This window comes from Arachis duranensis, chromosome 6 (assembly GCF_000817695.3).
Source record: "Arachis duranensis cultivar V14167 chromosome 6, aradu.V14167.gnm2.J7QH, whole genome shotgun sequence".
In the NCBI taxonomy this organism is placed as follows: Eukaryota; Viridiplantae; Streptophyta; class Magnoliopsida; order Fabales; family Fabaceae; genus Arachis; species Arachis duranensis.
The window spans coordinates 96,103,950-96,115,872 of NC_029777.3; the positions used below are offsets into that span (position 1 = coordinate 96,103,950).

Consider the following 11,923-nt stretch of genomic DNA (forward strand, 5'->3'; position numbering starts at 1 on the left):
GAGGAGAGAGACGAAGAAATGGGGTGGGGTGGTTTTTTTTAATATTATTTTTAATTTTTATTAATAGTTAAGGGTATTTTGGTCCAAAAATTCGAGAAAGGATGATTTTAAATCGTTTTTAAATGTTGAGGATGATTTTAATAACAAAAAAAGGTCGGGGACGATTTTGATTTTGACCCCAGACCTAGAGGACGAAAAAAGTACTTATCCCTTATTAATATTATAATATGTATTGGCACGATATCTTAGAAGACATTACATTAATGGAGCTTTTAATGCATATTGATAAAATTATTAAGCAATTAATGTATTATTCTTGTAAAACTACAAAAAAATGAGAAAATAATAAATAGGTCCCTGACCTTTTGCCCCATAGAAATTTTTGTCCCTGACCATTAAAAAATACTTTTAAGTCCCTGACCTTCACAAAACTTGGACGGATCAGTCCTTCCGTCCAAATGCCTCCGTCAGACCAACGGAAAAGTCTGACGTGGCTCTCGTAATGCTTGTCACGCATACGCGTCGCCTGACAGACTTCCTCTCATGCGTACGCATGGGTCACGCGTATGCGTAGCCATGAATTCAGCGAATCCTCATTTCTTTATGAATTATCCACTTTGCATGTTTTTTTTTCATTTCTTTCAAGACATTCTTGCCTTCAAAACTTTAAATCACTCAAACAAACATATCAAGACATCGAATGGGAGAAAAGTAAATTAAATTTAGCAATTTAATAGCCTAGAAAGCATGTTTTCAATCATTAAGCACACTTAGGAGAAATTCACAAAACCATGCTATTTTAGAAAAGCATGATGATTTATGAATTCCACTAATTCAAGTCTCAAAATGAAGTATAAATATACTTGCAAGAATAAAGCTCGTGAAAGCAAGGAACAAGGGATTGAGTATTGAACCATCACCGGAAGTGTTTGCACTCTAATCTCTCTAGTATTTGAGGGTCGATTCTCTCAATTCTCTATTAATCTTGCTTTCTAAGGCTTGCTCTTCTTCTACCAATCAAAATATATTCAATGCATGGATACACATATCAAGAGGTCTTTTTAATGGTTGTAATGGGGTTAGGGCTAAATTTAATTTACTTTTCTCCCATTCGATGCCTTGATATGTTTGTTTGAGTGATTTAAAGTTTTGAAGGCAAGAATGACTTGAAAGAAATGGAAAAAAGCATGCAAAGTAGAGTGTTCATGAAGAAATGAGGATTTGCTGAACTCATAGCGATGCATATACCCACGCATACGCGTGAGAGGGAAGTCTGCTAGGCGACGCGCCCATGCGTACCCGTGACGAGCATTACGGGAGCCACGTCAGACTATTTCGTTAGTCTGACGGAGGCATTTGGACAGAGGGACTGATCCGTCTGAGTTTTGTGAAAGTTAGGGACTTAAAAGTATTTTTCAATGGTCAAGGACGAAAATGTCCGTGGGGCAAAAAGTCAGAGACCTGTTTATCCTTTTCTCTAAAAAATATTTATATTTAAAAGTACTATAAAAAATATTATTGAGTAATTATTTTATTATACTCATTAATATTTTTTATAGTAACATTTAAATATGGTATAAAAAGGAGGAGTAAAAATAAATATAGTGTAAAATAGAGGAATAAAAAAACGGGCCTGCTACACATACAAGTCTACAAGCATACAAGTTGGCCCAGCCCAAAGAGAACTCACGCGCATGAACATAGATAACATGGCGCGTCAAAATCACGCGCTCAACACTCGAACGGTTACGTATGGCAGACTCTTCCACTTCTTCCACTTCTTCCATTTCTCAAGGCGCTTTGAAAACAAGGAAACCCTCCCATTTTCGAGCGAAAATCAAAGTTCAAAATATAGAAATCGTTGTTTGAAAACTCCATCAAAACACCATCAAACTCTCCGTGAAGAATCTGAAGAAAAAACAAAGCAACAATACTCAACGTAAGTCCATTAAGATTCCTGTATATTTTACTTTTCTTCTACGTCGTTCTTCTAGGGATTACTATTATTCTTGCTTCTTTGTTACACTGTTCTAAGTTCTACGTCGTTCTTCTAAGTTCTACGTCGTTCTACGTTGTTGTTCTAAGTTCTCCTGCTATTTTTGTTGATTTTTGGTGGTTTATTCCGTAGATTCGGGGGTGTAAACTGCTTAACCTTGTAATGTGGCTTGATATTGAAGCATGGTTGAGTGATATCTGACTGATATCTATATGGATGTATCTGAACAATATCTATGGGTGTATCTCACTGTAATCAATGGGTGTATTTTGTTGATATCTTTGAGTGTATCTGACTCATATATATGGGTGTATCTTACTGTTATCAATGGGTGTATCTTCTTGATATCTTTGGGTGTATCTGACTCATATATATGGGTGTATCTTACTGTTATCAATGGGTGTATCTTATTGTTATTAATGGGTGTATCTGAGTCATATATATATGGGTGTATATTACTGATATCTTTGGGTGTATTTTTAGTTTCAGAGAAAATGGCAGCAAGAAACCAAACAAAAGACATTAAGTGTGCCACACATCTCCTGAATGATAAGTTCAGAAACATGACTGAGGAGAAGAAGGCGATTGTGAGGGATCTTGGATTCGGTGGGTTGATGCACATCCCACCACTAAGGGTGGATCACCAACTCTTAAGGGAGCTGGCAAACAACTTTAAACTTGGGGAGAACAGACTAAAGACAGGATATGGTTCTTTCCAAATAACCCAAAAAAAAATAGGTGATGCGCTTGGCATCAATGCAACAGGTAATTAGCTCAAAATTATAGGTGTATATTAAGTTGATGCTTGGGTGTATTTGAACCGACTTGGATGCTTTGTTGTCTTCCTTTTTGTAGGAGATCTATTTCCTAAGAAAGTTGAGTATAAGAAACTTTCTGATGATGACAAAATAATTTATAGAAGATTCCAGGGTAAGACCCTCAAAAGTCTTACCGATGAAATGATGGAAATCGGCCCTCAAAAGTCTTACCGATGAGATGATGGATATCGGCGTTGGTGACGAAAAAGAACGCCTAATGTTCAAGAGGATTTTCATCTTCTATATACAGATGGCGTTCCTTTTGCCAACGACGATAAACAAAATATCGCCTGTGCACCTGGCCCCAATTTTTAAGATGGACGGCATATCGGAGAGAAACTGGGGGGCATGTTTTGACCTTCATGGTCAAGGGCATCACAGACTACCAGGAGAAGAAGAAGAAGGCAATTAATGGCTGTCTCTTCGCCCTGATGATAATATACTTTCATCTTTCAAAAAACAAAGGCAAGAACAGGACTGAAAGACCACCAAAGCCCTGGATTGCCAACTGGACTAAGGAGCAGTTGGTGAAAAGAATGAATGAAGAGAGAGAGGAAATTTTGGTGAGTAATCATAATAAGTTGGTGTATTTTATTTACCCGAATGGTGCTAACTAAAATATCTCATGTTTCAGGGGATTGTGAAGTTGGCAGAGACAAGAGAAAAAATGAAAAAAAAAAAGAAAAAAAGAAAAAAAACAAGAAATCAAAAAAACAAAAAAGGAAGGCGAGTCCAACATCATCTTCGGAGACAGAAACTACTGATAGTGACACTTCTACCTCTGAGTCTGAGGCTCAAGGTGTATCTCGTGAATTCATTTGGGTGTATTTTTAGTATGTTCTAAATGACAATTGTTTGCCTTCCAGAATGGACTCAAGAAAAAGAAAGCAGAGGCAAGAGGAGTCAGATTCTGATTCAGAATCTGAATCTGAACCAAGTGATGAGTAATGTCCTGAAATTAATACTCCTTTCTTTTGGCTTCATTATAAAGATTTCGTATATTAACTGAAGTGTCTATTATTAACTTATAGGAGCGAAGAATCATCACCTGCGGAGAAGGAGAAGAAAAAGAAAAAAACAAAAACAACTCCAAAAAAGTAAGCAATTATTTGGATAAAATTCTGTGATAAAATTAATTTTTTATTTCTGATTGGTACTGTTTTTTTTCCACCTAGAACACAACAAAAAAAGAAAAAAGTTGTTGTGGAGGATTCACCTCCTGAAGAAGATCAATACTTTGACGGGTACAGTACCTCGTAAGCTATACTACGGTCTATCATCGTAATTATTTTTGTTAACGTCTTATTTTATGAATGTAGTGAGAGATATGAAATATCAACTGACGAACTCGATGAATGGCTAAGGAAAAACGTTGATAAATCTACTGCAGAGGGGTATGTCTTGCTGGGCTGTGTATTTGAGATTTTGGTATCTTTTGTTTGCTAATAATTGTATCTTGTTTCGCAGCGAGAACCAAGCTGACCTGCGATCGACAGAAGGTCGCTATGTGTCCTCTGAAACGTAAGAAGCTTTATTATTTAATAAAATCTTGTTATCATGATTTGGATGTATTCTGTGAAATAATTTGGGTGTATTTTGTGGATCAAGTTGGGTGTATGTTGTTTACTAAGTTGGATGTATATTTCGTTTGAATAACATGAAATCTGTTTAGACTACCAGCTTTGAACTTGGGAAGTGATGATCCTTCCTCTCAAGGATGCACAGAACAGAGTAGTGTAAACCAGCCGTCTCAGAGCATGTAATTTCTCTTTCAAATAACCATTACTTTTGTTCTTCTAATACCTTCTACTTCTAATTCTGTATATATTTTTCCTTCTACTTTTAATTCTGTATATATTTTTTTTAGAAAAAAGCCCTTTATTATTTTATTCAAGAAAAAAAAAGGCAGCAAAAAAAAAGCAAAAACTGCAAGTATGTAAGTTCTCAAAAAACAAAGCCCGTCTTCTTTTTGAATTGTTCGGGTGTAATTTTTTGACCTTCTTTGGGTGTATTTTAGGTTGACTCCGACTGATTTGAATATGATGGTTGTTAGGGAACAAACATCGTTGGAAGCGCTTGCAATGTGAGTTTTCCAAGAATATTTCAACCTTATAACCTTATTATTTTCAAATACGTTGTTAACCTTTCATTTTTATTCTTGTTTAGAGTCCCGATCCAGGTTTTTGTGCCAGCATCCCAACAAACAACCACTGACACAGATTTCGAACCAACCCCTATGCTACAGATTGAAGGGACTAGAGAAACGTAAGAAAATAGTATTGGGTGTATATTTATTTGGGGTTTGGGTGTATATTTGCTAACAGTTTGGGTGTATATTGTTCTTGATCAATTTTTTTTACGCCATGATTAATTTTGTGTAACTGTGCAGCACTCCTGAAACCCCCAAACAACTTCAAGAAACCACACCCATGCTTCCCCCAGCTCCAACTAAAATGTAAGTTCATCAGACTAAAATCAATCTTCGCTTATCATCCGTATATTCTTATTCTTACTCTTATTCTTATACATCATGACGCAGTCATCCAGCCGCAGAAGACGCTGCTGCCCTGTTGATGATGGCACGGACAGCAACCTATGTTCCTAAAATAGATCCAGGGATGCCATCATTCAGCCTTGGATTGACAGATTCAAGCCAGGAGGGGGCGTCAACGCAGGAGACAGAAAGGGAAAAATCTCCAGAAACTGCAAGTATGCTAGAACAATTAGACAGTTTGGTCCAAAAACTAGCAAGCAGTGCGGCAAATTAGACTAACATTAATGTTTTTACACCAAAGTCAACTGCAATATTTATTAATTTAAAATTGATTTCGGCATATATTTCTAGATTGTATCTACCATCTGCCCATCCTAAACCAGAAAAATGAAAAGAGGTTTCAGGAACAAATATACTGTCTCCCCCCAATATTGTGGTAAGTGTTACTTCTACAAACTTTGGGTGTATTTTCTGCATTGATTTGGGTGCATTTTTTAGGTTAGATTGGGTGTAAGTTGTGTATTTTCAGTATTTCATTTCTTATTTCGCAATTCTTGCAGAGCATGGCACTTTCGGATCACCCAAGGGGGGAATTCATATCCCCGAAAACAAAAAAGAAATTCAGGGTGGAAGCCTACCCGAGTTTCATTCACTTCATAGATAGAAAAAAATTAAGTTCGCATCCATATGTAAGTTTTCGTTTGCTAAATTTGTTAGTACGCTTATTTACTTATATGCCAAATAAAATAACACACTGTTGAAATGTGGCAATCCTTCAGATTTTTGCTCCTGTTTGCCACTCGGGACATTGGTGGTTATGGCTGATAAATACAACAAAGCAGAAATGTCAAATACTTGACCCGCTACACAAAAAAGCTCCAAGTGATGAGAGAAAGGACATTAATAAATTCACTGTAAGTTGCCTCTGTCTTCTTTACTTTAATAGATAGGTCTATTTCGAAGGTTGTGTTGGGTGTATATTCCATATTCAGTTGGGTGTATCTTGTCCATTCATTCGGGTGTATTACTGATTTGTATTGGTATTTAAGGGATATGTATTTTCAAGATTGATAACATATGCCGGCGGGAAACCTCTGGAGAAAGGCGAGAAGGAGAAGGAAATTAAAGCATCATATGTTAAAATATCAGGCCAAAAAACAAGGTATAAATTTGTGACTCTGAACATTAAACTTTCCTAAATAAGATTTGTAATTTATTTTCTTCGTTTTCAGCTATGACTGCGCTATCTACGTAATGAAGTGGCTTGAGTTAATTGAGCCGGAAAACATTAAAAAGGGGAAGTATGAATGAGATAATTGGCCACAGGTAACTGTCTTTAGAACTATATAACTCTGTATTACTTTACTGAATTAATATTTCTGTTTAAACATAACATACTTTTTAATTGTAGGAGGAGGTGGACCACTATAGAGTGGAGTATGCTTCCTGGATACTATTCAGTGAGATGAATAAACAGAGAGATCGGGCAATTAGAGAGAGTAGTGCTATAAGGCTGTCGAAGCCATCCTCTGTATTATTGAGTCCGTTTTGTCAGATTAATTCTGCTGATATAGAAACTGGGTAATCCAACTGCTGGGTAGTTTGTAAATTGAACAAATGATGTAAATATTTGCCATTTATCAACAACTTCTATTTATGTATATTTTTTCCGATAGTTAAACTATCTGTGCTGGTAAACTGCCTGTGATGTATTCAAAAGCTGTATTACAGGTGGTAAAATATAAAGCAAAAAATCAAGGCATATATAAACGTAAATTATAAACTGTTACACCCAACGCAAGTCTAATAATACACCCGAGATTGAATAAAATATATACCCAACTGTTTGTGCTGTATTCAAAATGTATGAATTACATGTACTAAAATATGAAGAAAAACATCAAATGAAATATACGCCCATAACCTGCGAATTTTTACAGCTTTTGTTCTATATGTATCTATATAACTGTTACACCCAACGCAAGTCTAATAATACACCCAAGATTGAATAAAATATACACCCAACTGTCTGTACTGTATTCAAAATGAATGAATTACATGTACTAAAATATGAAGAAAAACATCAAATGAAATATACGCCCATAACCTGTGAATTTTTACAGCTTTTGTTCTATATGTATCTATATATGTGTCTATATATTAATTGTGAATTATAAAAATACACCCAAAAAGAACAGTGCTTTTACACCCATATTCTATATAACTATACACCCAAAGAGTTATCCCCTGCTGCTGGCACCCTGAACTGATAATTTATAACGTGTCCTTGATATTGGCTGCAATTTGAATGCGCCGCTAATGCAGCATCAAACAGGTTTATCTGAATATAACATTCACACATTAGCTAAACTATTAACGAGAAAAATAAACTCAATCGCCACAAATTTAAAGAACATTACATTTACCTCGCTTAAAACTTTCGTCTTCTTCTTCTTTGTGGCATTTGCAATCTGTTTCTCCAGCTTTGAACCTAGCCTGTTTTTTGGACGTCCTCTTGTTCGAATCCTTGGCGGGCATTGAAGCTCGTTAACGGATTCCAAGTTGGCGTCTTCGTGGGATAAAGAAGATCTCCCCTTCCTTTTGGCTTTTAATGCTTCCATCTCGGCCATGACGTTATCGTACGCACGGTGTAGAATTGCAGTCAGCTCCTCCGATTCGGAGGCAAATTCGCAAATATTTTGCAAACGAAAAACCAATTGGTCGAACCTCTTGGTTCTTGGCTCCATTAGTGGCTCGTCGTGGCTGCTCTTGATGTGTGTGTGTCGCCTCTTTACCTTCTTGCTCCATCGTTCTAGTATATATCTAGGAGACACTTGGCTTACTTGTTCGAAGCTTAACACGCTTAGTGCGTGACAGCACAGTATCCCTCTCGACTCGAATAATAAGCATTGGTATTTTACCTCGGCTGCAACTGAGTCGTAGGTAACTACGAACTTGTTGAATATTGAGCTGGAAACTTGTTCTCCGACTTCGTATATTGAATAGCCTAGAGCGGAATTCTTTAATCTGGTGATGCAATTCGCCTTTCCTCTGAATTGCGCTTGGACTTCCCTAAACTTTGCATGAGTGTACGCATCTTGAAACTGAGCTTCCATGAGTGTATGCATCTTGAAACTGAGCTTCAATGGAGGATTTGGTTGCACACGGTATGACCGTATGAAAATCTGCAGCATCTGATTCTCTCTCAGCTTACTCCCTGCTTCCGAAGCAATTATCGTATTGCTTGACGAACTGAATAAGCGAGCTGTTCCGGGTGATGTACTTGTTAAAAATGAATGCATGCTTTTGCTCCTTTGTGTGCTTCTCATCCCTACCCAGAAGTGGTGATCCAGATAGATAGGAACCCATATGTGACGGTCTTCGTACAGATCTGCATAATACACCCAAACACAGACTGTAAAATACACCCGAGAGATCGTACAATTTACACCTCTGCTGCAGATTTTAAAAACACATTACCTGAAAGCCACTTGTTGTCCGCAAGTTTCGTTCTTCATCAAAGAGCATCCGAGAAGTGTTGACTGACCGTGGTGATTCACCCCGACAAAAGAACCACAGACCAAATTATACCTGAAACAAATTACCATGGTCCAGAATGCAAAATCATTAGGTACACCCCAACAAATGCTTCTAATACACCCAATGAAACAGCCAATATACACCTCTACCGCAGATTCGTAAAAATAAATTAATTTAGCATCATAAACAGGGACAGTTTGTTACCTGTTTGTATTGTAGGTGGTGTCGAATGAAATGACGTCTCCGAAATACTCAAAGGCAGCTCTACTTCTTGCATCGGCCCAAAAAGCCAACTTAATTGATTGATCATCCTCGAGTTCAAGCTCAAAAAAGAAATTCTGATTCTTCTCTTTCATTCTTAACAAATATTTTCCGAATTCCTTTGCATCTTCTTGTTCAGAAATATTCCGCACTTCCCTGGTAATGTAATTCCTCACGTCCTTTTCGATAAAATTTAACTTGCGGTGACCCCCCGCAGCCACAACAAATGATTGGTAGGTTTTGCTTGGTCTGATACCAGCCTCATCGTTATTCTCTATCGTACGACGAATGGACATGCTTAGTTCCCTGTGCTGTTTGAGCATCTCTACTTTGCTTGGACAGCAGGGGTGTGAATGATCCAGCACAACCTTTGAAATGATCCAAGCACCAACATCCTTCAATGTGTGTATATAAATTCTTGCAGGACAATTTCAACCAGTTGTGGGATTCGTCTTATCGGTCAGAGATATTTTTATTTCCATTTTTTCTCTCTGCTACATGTAATCAATTGATTCTTAATTTCGTTTCCCTTCTTATTTGTGCTCCGAATTCTTGTAGAAAAACCTGCAGCCTTCGCATAGTCCTTGTAGAATTTTGCAGCATCTTTAAGGGTATTAAAAGTCATTCCAACCTTGGAAACAAACTGGTCATCAACAACACAAAGGGGCTGCAAAATACACCAAAAAATACACCATGTAATACACATGAACAACAACAACTCAATTAAAAATAACAAAAAACCAGTAAAGTGTATATACACCCACACTTCTAGCTAAAATACACCCAAAGAAGAATTGATCTACACCCGAGCGTCTGCTATAAATTCCAGGTAATTAATCACAACTAATACATTGAATCGACAGATTCATGTTAACGTGTTACTTTCACAATCAATGTTCAGCAATTTTTCAACTACACAATGCTATACAAATTACTGAAAGAAAATTCATACTAATCCTATGTAAATCAAACCTCAGGAACTTCGTTAGATTCAAATTCATAATCCACTTCGCCTGGATTCAGCAGACAATCTGAGCTTGAATGATCCATTATCTTCAAAACGAGTTCAAACTTTGATTTCAGAAAACAACAAATCAAAAGAGAGAACGAAGCTCGAGTTGCAGAGAGAGAAAAAGGTAACGTAAACGAAGAACATACCAGTGAGAAAAGGAGAGGAAAAGATCGATGGAGAAGAATGAGGGAAGACGCGCGAGAAGAAGAACAACCAAATCTCAAAATAACAAAAACGAAGAAGGAAACAAATATTTCAAATTTGGAAGTTAGATATACGCGGGATGTTATATAGCGCGTGTAATCAACGTACGTGGAGCAGCGCGTATTTTGATTTTATTGTTTAATAAACTTGTAAAGCATACAAGCCCTAATGGCTTGTATGCAGAGCTTTTCCGATAAAAAAAATAGTCTAGCAAATCACCAAAATCTTGAATGATCTGTGTCCTAGCAAAAGAAAAATAGATTTATGTAATTAAAGATATTTTTATTTGTTTTGAAAATTAAAAAATTATTTTAATTCATTTAAATAATTTTTTCATATATTAGCTAGTCTTTTATTATTAAATTTAAATTTTGAATTTCTAATATTAGTAAATAAAATTAATTATAAACATTACAAAATTTAAATCCAAAAAATTATTTTTAAAAGAGACATCTTGAAATGAATATTAATTTTAGTAGATGGGTGTTTGACAATATTATTTCTCAAGAGGGAAAAATGAAAAATTATTATTCTACGTTCTAAAATGAAATTTATTTTTATTTTAATTTTTTAATACATTAATAGTTTAATATATCTAAATGTATAAGCCTCATATTTCAGAAAATTTTTTTCAAAAATAATATTAATAGAATATTTATACGTATAGATATTTAGAAAATAATTGATACATAGAAAAAAATATTGTTTAAATTTAAACAATAGCTTAGATTTTTTTTCTGTTAAATTTGTACTATATATTCCAATTCAGTTTAGGATATTGGTGTAATTTTATTTGATTTACTATGTATATACTGTACTAATAGTAAATCAAATAAATCTAATTTAATTTATTATTATTGGTATAGATTATTAACATTTCTTACTTTTAAATTAATTATTTATTTATTTTTTATTAATTTTAAAACATAAATATTAATAAAAAATACTCACATTTAGATTTAAATAAAATATAAAAAAATAAAAACAAATAAGAATAGAAACTCAATTTTTCTATTTTAGTTCAAATAATTAAAAAAATAAAATAAAAAAGAGAAAGAGCGTGTTTTTAATTAATCTTTAAATATATATTTTTAAATTAATCCTCAAAAATAGTAATTTTAACATTCTAAATTAAAATATAATTTTTTTATATTTAAAATAATCAAAGAACTTTAATTTTAAAAGAACATTTTTGTGTTTTAAAAATTAACTAATATTATAAGTTACTTTTATAAAATTTTAAATAAAAAATTATAAAATTATTTTTTCTATTGCTACAGTTTTTAATTTTAACTCACTACAATTCTAAATAAAAAAATTAACTATAACTTAAAATGAATTTAAGACAAAAATAAACATAAAATAAATTTTAATGATCTAATATTAAAACACAACTGAATTTAGTCTAAAATAAAACGAAAACCAATAAAAATTTTATTTCTCTCTCTTTGCATTTAAAAGTTTCTAAAATTATATATAAACTTTACTCTTTTTTTACTCATGGAGTTTTAAAACTCCATTTTATCTATGGAGTACCTAATGGCGTCCCATCAATCTCCCCCTTCCCCCTAAAGTCCTAATTTCTATTTTTCCGCACA

At 34.6% G+C, this 11,923-nt stretch overlaps 1 long non-coding RNA gene across 1 annotated transcript; it reads left to right on the plus strand.

The window, feature by feature from the left end:
- Positions 1-4,980: 4,980 nt before the first annotated feature.
- Positions 4,981-5,433, plus strand: LOC107494734 (uncharacterized). The gene is made up of 3 exons (XR_008010521.1): positions 4,981-5,079; positions 5,204-5,269; positions 5,354-5,433. It is a non-coding gene; the product is annotated as an uncharacterized LOC107494734 (long non-coding RNA).
- The last annotated feature ends 6,490 nt before the right edge of the window (positions 5,434-11,923 follow it).